Source organism: Mustela lutreola, chromosome X (genome assembly GCF_030435805.1).
Source record: "Mustela lutreola isolate mMusLut2 chromosome X, mMusLut2.pri, whole genome shotgun sequence".
In the NCBI taxonomy this organism is placed as follows: domain Eukaryota; kingdom Metazoa; phylum Chordata; class Mammalia; order Carnivora; family Mustelidae; genus Mustela; species Mustela lutreola.
The window spans coordinates 53,451,113-53,460,503 of record NC_081308.1 but is presented as its reverse complement, the minus strand read 5'-3'; the positions used below and the strand labels follow the sequence as shown (position 1 = coordinate 53,460,503).

Genomic DNA, 9,391 nt, shown 5'->3' with positions numbered 1-9,391 from the left:
TTTTTTCTTTTGTAATATTTTTTTCCTTGTTTTCTTTTTTTTAAACCTTTTTTTCCCCTAGAACTTCTTTTTTATCCCCTTTTGTTCTCCCACAACTTGGGGTCTCTTCTGATTTGGTTAAAGCACATTTTCCTGGGGTCTTTGCCACCCTTTTAGCATTTTATTTGCTCCTTTATATATTCTTATCTTCTCAAAATGACAAGGTGGAAAAACTCATCACAAGAAAAAGTACAAGAGGCAGTACCAAAGGCTAGGGACCTAATCAAAACAGACATTGGTAATATGACAGAACTAGAGTTCAGAATGACAACTCTCAGGGTTCTAGCTGGGCTCGAATAAGGCATGGAAGATATTAGAGAAACCCTCTCCAGAGAGATAAAAACCCTTTCTAGAGAAATAAAAAAACTAAAATCTAACCAAGTTGAAATCAAAAGAGCTATTAATGAGGTGCAATAAAAATGGAAGTTCTTACTGCTAGGATAAATGAGGCAAAAGAATTAGTGATACAGAAGACCAAATGATGGAGAATAAAAAGCTGAGCAAAAGAGAGACAAACAAATACTGGACCATGAGGAGAGAATTTGAGAGATAAGTGAGACCATAAGACGACAAAACATTAGAATAATTGGGATGCCAGAAGAAGAAGAAAGAGAGAGGGGAGCAGAAGGTATATTGGAGAGAATTTTTGTAGAGAATTTCCCTAATATGGCAAAGGGAACAAACATCAAAATCCAGGAGATGCAAAGAATGACCCTCAAAATCAATAAAAATAGGTCCACACCCCGTAACCTGATAGTAAAATTTACAACTGTTAACGACAAAGAGAAAATCCTGAAAGCAGCCTGGGAGAAGAAGTCTGTATTGTACAACAGTAAAAACGTTTGATTGGCAGCAGACATAACCACAGAGACCTGGCAGGCCATAAAGACCTGGCATGATATCTTCAGAGTGTTAAGTGAGTAAAATATGCAGCCAAGAATACTATATACAGCTAGGCTATCATTGAAAATAGAAGGAGAGATTAAAAAGCTACCAGGACAAACAAAAGCTGAAAGAATTTGCAAACACCAAACCAACTCTAAAGGAAATATTGAAAGGAGTCCTCTAAGCAAAGAGAGAACCTAAAAGTAGTAGATCAGAAAGGAACAGAAACAATATACAGTAACAGTCACATTATAGGCAATACAATTGCCACTAAATTCATATCTCTCAATAGTTACCCTGAATGTAAATGGCCTAAATGCACCAATCAAAAGACACAGGGTATCAGAATGGATAAAAAGCAAAACCCATCAATATGCTGCCCAAGAAACTCATCATAGACCCGAAGACACCCCCAGATTTAAAGAGAGGGGGTGGAAAACAATGTACCATGCTAATGGACATCAGAAGAAAGTTTGGGTGGCAATCCTTATATCAGATCAATTAGATTTTAAGCCAAAGACTATAATAAGAGATGAGGAAGGACACATTATCATACTCAAAGGGTCTGTCCAACAAGAACACCTAACAATTTTAAATATCTATGACCTTAACATGGGAGCAGCCAACTAAATAAACCAATTAATAACAAAATAAAAGAAACACATTGACAATAATAAAATAATAGTAGGGGAATTTAACACTCCCCTCATTGAAATGGACAGATCATCCAAGCAACAGATCAACAAGGAAAAAGGCCTTAAATGACACACTGGACAAGATGGACATCACAGGTATATTCAACACATTCCATCCCAAAATAACAGATACACATTCTTCTCTAGTGCACATGGAACATTCTCCAGAATAGACCACAGCCTGGGTCATGAATCAGATCTCAACCATTATCAAAAGATTGGGATCATCCCCTGCATATTCTCAGACCACAGTGCTCTGAAACTAAAACTCAATCACAAGAGGAAACTTGGAAAAAACACAAATACATGGAGACTAAACCACATCCTTCTAAAAAATGAATTGGTCAACCAGGAAATTAAAGAAGAATTGAAAGAATTCATGGAAAAAAATGATAATGAAAACAAAAGTGTTCAAGATCTGTGGGATACAGCAAAGGCAATCCTGAGAGAAAAATATAAAGCTGTACAAGCCTTTCTCAAGAAACAAGAAAGATCTCAAATGCACAACATAATCCTACACCTAAAGGCGTTGGAGAAAGAACAACAAAGAAATCCTAAACCCAGCAAGAGAATAGGAATAATAAAGATCAGAGCAGAAATCAATGAAATAGAAACCAACAAAACAAAACAAAACACTACCAACAAAAAAAAAAAAAAACAATATAACAAATTAATGAAACTAGGAGCTGGTTCTTTGAAAGAATTAATAAGATTGATAAACCCCTTTCCAGACTTATCCAGAAGAAAAGAGAAAGGATCCAAATAAATAAAATCATGGATGAAAGAGGAGAGATCACAACCAACACCAAAGAAATACAAACAATTATAAGAACATACTATGAGCAACTCTACGCCAACAAATTCAAAAATCTGGAAGAAATGGGTACATTCCTAGAGACATATAAACTACCACAACTGAACCAGGAAGAAATAGAAAACCTGAACAGAGCCATAACCAGTACGGAGATTGAAACAGTCATCAAAAATCTCCAAACAAACAAAAGCCCCGGGCCAGATGGCTTCCCAGGGGAATTCTACCAAACTTTTAAAGAAGAATTAATTCCTATTCTCCTGAAACGGTTCCCAAAAAATAGAAATGGAAGGAAAACTTCCAAACTCTTTTTTTCCGAGGCCAGCATCACCTTGAACCCAAAACCAGACAAGGATCCCATCAATAAAGAGAACTTCAGACCAATATCCTTGATGAACACAGATGCGAAAATTCTCACCAAAATACTAGCCAATCGGATTCAACAGTACATTAAAAGGATTATTCACCACGACCAAGTGGGATTTATTCCAAGGCTACAAGGTTGGTTCAACATAGGCAAATCAATCAATGTGATATAACACATTAATAAAAGAAAGAACAAAAACCACATGATATTCTCCATAGATGCTGAAAAAGCATTTGACAAAGTGCAGTATCCTTTCCTGATTAAAACTTTCAAAGTGTAGGGATAGAGGGCACATATTATCAATATTATCAAAGCCATCTATGAAAAACCCACTGCAAATACCATTTTCAATGGAGAAAAACTCAATCCTATTCCGCTGGTGTCAGGAACATGGCAGGGATGTCCGTTATCATGACACTGCTGTTGAACATCGTACTAGAAGTCCTAGCCTCAGCAATCAGACAACAAAAAGAAATTAAAGTCATTCAAATTTTTCCAGTTGACAAAAGAGAAGTCAAACTATCACTGTTTGCAGATGATATGATACTGTATGTGGAAAACTTAAAGGACTCCACTCCAAATCTGCTCTAACTTGTATAGGAATTCTGTAAAGTGTCAGGATATAAAATCAATGCACAGAAATTGGTTGCATTTTTTTTATACCAACAAGACAGAAGAAATAGAAAATAAGGAGTGAATCCCATTTACAATTGCACCCCAAACCCTAAGATACCTAGGAATAAACCTAACCAAAGAGACAAAGAATTTATACTCAGAAAACTCTAAAGTGCTCATGAAAGAAATTGAAGAAGACACAAAGAAATGGAAATATGTTCCATGCTCCTGTATTGGAAGAACAAATATTGTGAAAATGTGTATGCTACCTAAAGCAATCTACACATTTAATGCAATCCCTATCAAAATTCCATTCATTTTTTTCAAAGTAATGGGACAAATAATCCTAAAATTTATATGGAACCAGAAAATACCTCGAGTAGCCAGAGGAATATTGAAAAAGAAAGCCAAAGTTGTTGGCATCACAATTCCAGACTTCAAGCTCTATTACAAAGTTGTCATCATCAAGATAGTAGGGAACTGTCACAAAAACAGACATAGATCAATGGAACAGAATAGAGAGCCCAGAAATACACCCTCAACTCTGTGGTCAACTAATCTTCAACAAAACAGGAAGGAATGTCCAATGGAAAAAAAAAAGCCTCTTCAACAAAAGGTGTTGGGAAAATGGAACAGCCACATGCAGAAAAATGAAATTGGACCATTTCCTTACACCATACATGAAAATAGACTGGAAATGGATGAAGAAGCATAATGTGAGAAAGGAATCCATCAAAATCCTTGAGGAGAGAACAGGTAGCAACCTCTTTGACCTCAGCAGCAGCAACTTCTTCCTAGGAACATCGCCAAAGGCAAGGGAAGCAAGGGCAAAAATGAACTACTGGGATTTCATCAGATCAAAAAGCTTTTACACAGCAAAGGAAACAGTTAACAAAGCCAAAAGTTAACTGTCAGAATGGGAGAAGATATTTGCAAATGACATACCGGATAAAGGGCCAGTATCCAAAATCTATAAAGAGCTTATCAAACTCAACACCCTAAGACCAAATAATCCAATGAAGAAATGGGCAGTGGACATGAACAGACATTTCTGCAAAGAATACATCCAAATGGCCAACAGACACATGAAAAAATGCTCCACATCACTCGGCATCAGGGAAATACAAATCAAAACCAGAATGAGATACCAACTCACACCTTTCAGAATGGCTAAAATGAACAAGTCAGTCAATGACAGATGCTGGCGAGGATGTGGAGAAAGGGGAACCCTCCTACACTGTACATGGTTATGCAAGCTGGTGCAACCACTCCGGAAAACGGCGTGGAAGTTCCTCAAAACGCTAAAAATAGAACTACCCTATGACCCAGTGATTGTATTACTGGGTATATGCCCTAAATATACAAACGTGGAATTCTGAAGGGGCACATAAACCCAAATGTTTATAGCAGCAATGTCCACAATAGTTAAACTATGAAAAGAATCTAAATGTCCTTCCACAGATGAATCAATAAATAAGATGTGGTATATATGTGCAATGGAATACTATGCAGCCATCAAAAGTAATGAAATCCTGCTATTTGTGATGACGTGGATGAATCTAGAGGGTATTATGCTTGGCGAAATAAATCAATCTGAGAAAGACAACTATCATATGATCTCCCTGATATGATGAAGTGGAGATGCAACATAGGTGGTTTGGGGGGTACGAAAAGAAAAATAAAAGAAGATGGGATTGGGAGGGAGACAAACCATAAAAGACTGAATCTCACAAAAGAGACTGAGGTTTGTTGGGGGGAGATGTGTTGGGAGAGGATGGTGGGGGTATGGACATTGGGGAGGGTATGTGCTATGGTGAGTGCTGTGAAATGTGTAAACCTGGTGATTCACAGACCTGTATCCCTAGGGATAAAAACGCATTATATGTTTATAAAAAAATTTAAAAAATCCATTAAAAAAAACACATATTGCAATCCCAGAGCTAATCTCATATTCAATCAAAAAAGTTTGATAGTTTTCCCCTTAAAGATCAGAAACAAGACAAGTGTGTCCACTTTCACTACTCTCATTTGACATAGTACTGGATGTCCTAGCCAGAGAAACAAGGAGCACAAAGAAATAAAAGACTCCAAAAAAAAAGGAAGAAGTAAAATTTTCTTCTTTTGGATAACATGAACTTACATGTAAAAAAATCCTAAAAACTTCACAAAAAACATTTCAATAAACAAATTTAGTAAAGCTGCTAAATACAAGATCAATATATAAAAGACAAGAATTTTTTTGTTTTGTTTTGTTTTTAATATGGAATGCTTCCCAGTTTTTCATGTCATCCTTGTTCAGTGATCACGCTAATCTTCTCTGCATCATTCCAATTTTAGTATATGTGCTGCCAAAGTAAGCACAAGACAGGGGCATTTTAACACTCTAATGATGAACTATCTGAAAAAATAAAGAAAACAATCTAATTCACAATAGTATCAAAAATAATAAAATACTTAGGAAAAGATTTAACTAAGAAGATGAAAGATCTGTACCCCATAAACTATGACATTGATAAAGAAATTGAAGGAGATACAAATGGAAAGATAGCCCATATTTATGAACGGTAAGAATTAACATTGTTAAAATGTCCATACTACCGGAAACCATCTGTAAATTCTATTCCTACCAAAAATCCAAAGTTAGGGGCGCCTGGTTGGCTCAGTGGGTTAAGCCGCTGCCTTCGGCTCAGGTCATGATCCCAGGGTCCTGGGATCGAGCCTTGCATCAGGCTCTCTGCTCAGCAGGGAGCCTGCTTCCTCCTCTCTCTCTCTGCCTGCCTCTCTGCCTGCTTGTCATCTCTCTCTGTCAAATAAATAAATTAAAAATATTTTTTAAAAATCCAATATTATTTTTTTACAGTAGTAAGTAAAGAATCCTAAAATATATAAAGGACCATAAAAGACAACAAATAATCAAAGCAGTTCTGAGAAAGGATGAAGAAGAGAAATTGCACTTCTTGATTTGAAATTATATTACAAAGCCCCCATGCTCAAAACAATAAAGTATACTGGCATAAAAACAGACCAATAAAGAAGCAGAACAGAATTGAGAGTCCAGAAATAAATCCTTTCATACAGTCACCTAATATTTGACAGGGGCCAACATATGTAATGGGTAAAGATAGTCTGTTCAATAAATGATATTTAAAACTGAAGTCACATAAAACAGTATGAAACTGGAGCCTTATATCACTCATAAATCTTAACTTGAAATAGATTAAAGACTTAAATGTGATGCATGAAACTAAATTTCCTAAAGGAAAACATAGGAAAAATACTCCTTGACATTGGTCTTGCCAATAGTTTTTTGGATACCAGACCAAAAACACAAGCAAAAAAAACCAAAAATAAATAAATGATATTACATCAAACTAAAGTTTCTGCATTGCCAAAAAAAAAAAAAAAGAGAGAGAGAGACAGAGAATAAAAACACAATCCACAGAATGGAAGAAAATACTTACAAATCTTATATCTGAAAAGAGGTTAATAACCAACAGATACAAATAAAAAAATATATAATTTTAAAAATAGCAAAAGGATCTCAATAGACTTTTTTTCAAAAAAGTTATATAAATGACCAACAGGAGCATTAAAAAGGGCTCAACGTAAAAACTCAGGGCAAAGTCATTATGTTGTTGTTGTTTACCTCTGGAAAACACAGCAAGATATTACTATCTATTAGAATATATATTACCAAAAAATTAAAACTAACAAATTTTGGTAAATATTGGGGAAAATGGGGAAGTTATGCACTGTGATAGGGATATAAATTTGTATGGAAAACAGTATGGAGATGATTCATATTATTAAAAGTAAAATTACCATATGATTCAGAAATCCCACTTCTAGGTATATATCTAAAGGAAACGAAGTCACTATTTGAAGACATATCTGCACTCTTTTTTTTTTAAAGATTATATTTATTTATTTGACAGACAGAGATCACAAGTAGGCAGAGAGGCAGGCAGATAGAGAGGAGGAAGCAGGCTCCCTGCTGAGCAGAGAGCCCGATGTGGGACTCGATCCCAGGACCCTGGGATCATGACCTGAGCCGAAGGCAGCGGCTTAACCCACTGAGCCACCCAGGCGCCCCCATATCTGCACTCTTATGTTCATTATAAAATTATTAACTCTAAGCTAGAGATGGAAATAACTTCAGTATCCATTAATGGATGAATGAATAAAATAAGAATGGTAAATATGTACTATGGAATACTACTTAACCATGAAAAATTAAGAAATACTGCCATTTACAACAGCATGGATGGATCTTGAAGGTATTATACTAAGTGAAATATTTCAAAGATTATATATATATATATTTTTAATTTATGTATTATGATATCCCTTACACACAGAATCTGAAGAAAAGGCAAACTAATGGAAACTTAGAGTTGAGTTGACAAGGGGTGAACCTGGGGTGGAGTAAGGTGGTCAAAGTGTACAAACTTGCAACTATAATATGAAAAAGTTCTGGGAATCTAATGTACAACATGATGATCATAGATAATAATATATACATACTTTTTTATTGTGCTTCCCTTTATTAAACTTTGTATATATCACATTCTTACAAGTTGAAAGTTTATAGCAATCTTGTATAAAATAGGTCTGCTGCCTCCATTTTTCTAATAACATTTGTTCATTTTGTGTCTCTCTGTCACATGTTGGTAATTCTTGCAATATTTCAAGTTTTTTCATTATTATTGTATTTGTTATGGTGATCTGTGATCAGTAATTATGACCCACTAAAAACTCAGAACTAGTTTACTTAAGGTATATGCATTGATTTTATTTAAAGACATAATGCTTTTGAACAGTACAGTATAGTGTTTATTTTTTATACGCACTGGGAAACCAAAAAATAATAATAATTTGACTTAGTTTATTGAGATCATCGCTTTATTGAGGTGCTATGGAACAAAACCCACAAGACCTCTGAAGTTTATCTCTACTGTACTATATACATAAAAGTTGCTAAGAGAGTAGATCTTAAAATTCCTTACGATACATGCATAAAAACAGTGGCAACTATATGAGATAGTAGATGTATTAACATTTTTATGTAGATTATATTGCAATACAGATGTATACCAATTTATCAAATTGTACAAAATTTACACAATGTTAAGTTTGCAGTGTTATAAGAAATCATTTCTTAAATTTACAAATTATAATATGTCGATTATTTTTCAATAAAGCTGGAAAAAACTTTTTGTAGAATTAATCTATTTTTCAAAAAAGGAAGTAAGGAAGTAGAAACTGCAACTAACTCTGAAATAATAGAATATAAAATCCATTTTAGTTATATACACTGTGACAATATCTATTACTTAGTTTACAATGAAGGAATACTTATGAAGCATGAAGGATGGTCTATAAATAAGGCTGAAAGAGCTCATTTTTAAGGTTTAAATTTAAAATCTTCTTTTGAAATACTAAACTGACCACCCAGTTTTCCAAACATAAATGTCTTAACTGCATGAATTTATTTCATACAACTCTATAATCTAGTTTCATAAGAAAGCAGCATGCAAATTTTGAATAAGACAGACTTGCTTAAGTTTCTTTATGGTCAACAGTAAAGGATACTTCCCTAAAAAAAAATAGAAGAAAAATCAGCATATTTATCATGATAATTATTATTCCTAATGAGATTCATATTGAATTAGGGAATATATATCCTCGGGGGGGGTAAAGTAAAATGAAATTTATTTTGGTAAATGTGTCTATGAATAGTCAATACAATGCCTCAATATAAATGAATATTATCATTTTGAACAATTTAATTACTATTATTAGAATTATTATAAGTATAAAAATAGCTATCATTTTAGCATGGAATATGAGACTCTCATGCTCCATGCTTCATTACAGCCACACAACAACTCTGCATAATAAGTATTATTATCACCATCTCATGGGTGAAAAAACTGAGGCTAACACAATTTAGATAACTGGTTTATGATTACATGGCTA

The 9,391-nt window shown here is 34.4% G+C and overlaps 1 non-coding gene across 1 annotated transcript; it reads right to left on the bottom strand.

The window, feature by feature from the left end:
• Positions 1–5,666: 5,666 nt before the first annotated feature.
• On the bottom strand, positions 5,667–5,773 carry LOC131822289 (U6 spliceosomal RNA). The gene has a single exon (XR_009350169.1). It is a non-coding gene; the product is annotated as a U6 spliceosomal RNA (small nuclear RNA).
• Positions 5,774–9,391: the final 3,618 nt, after the last annotated feature.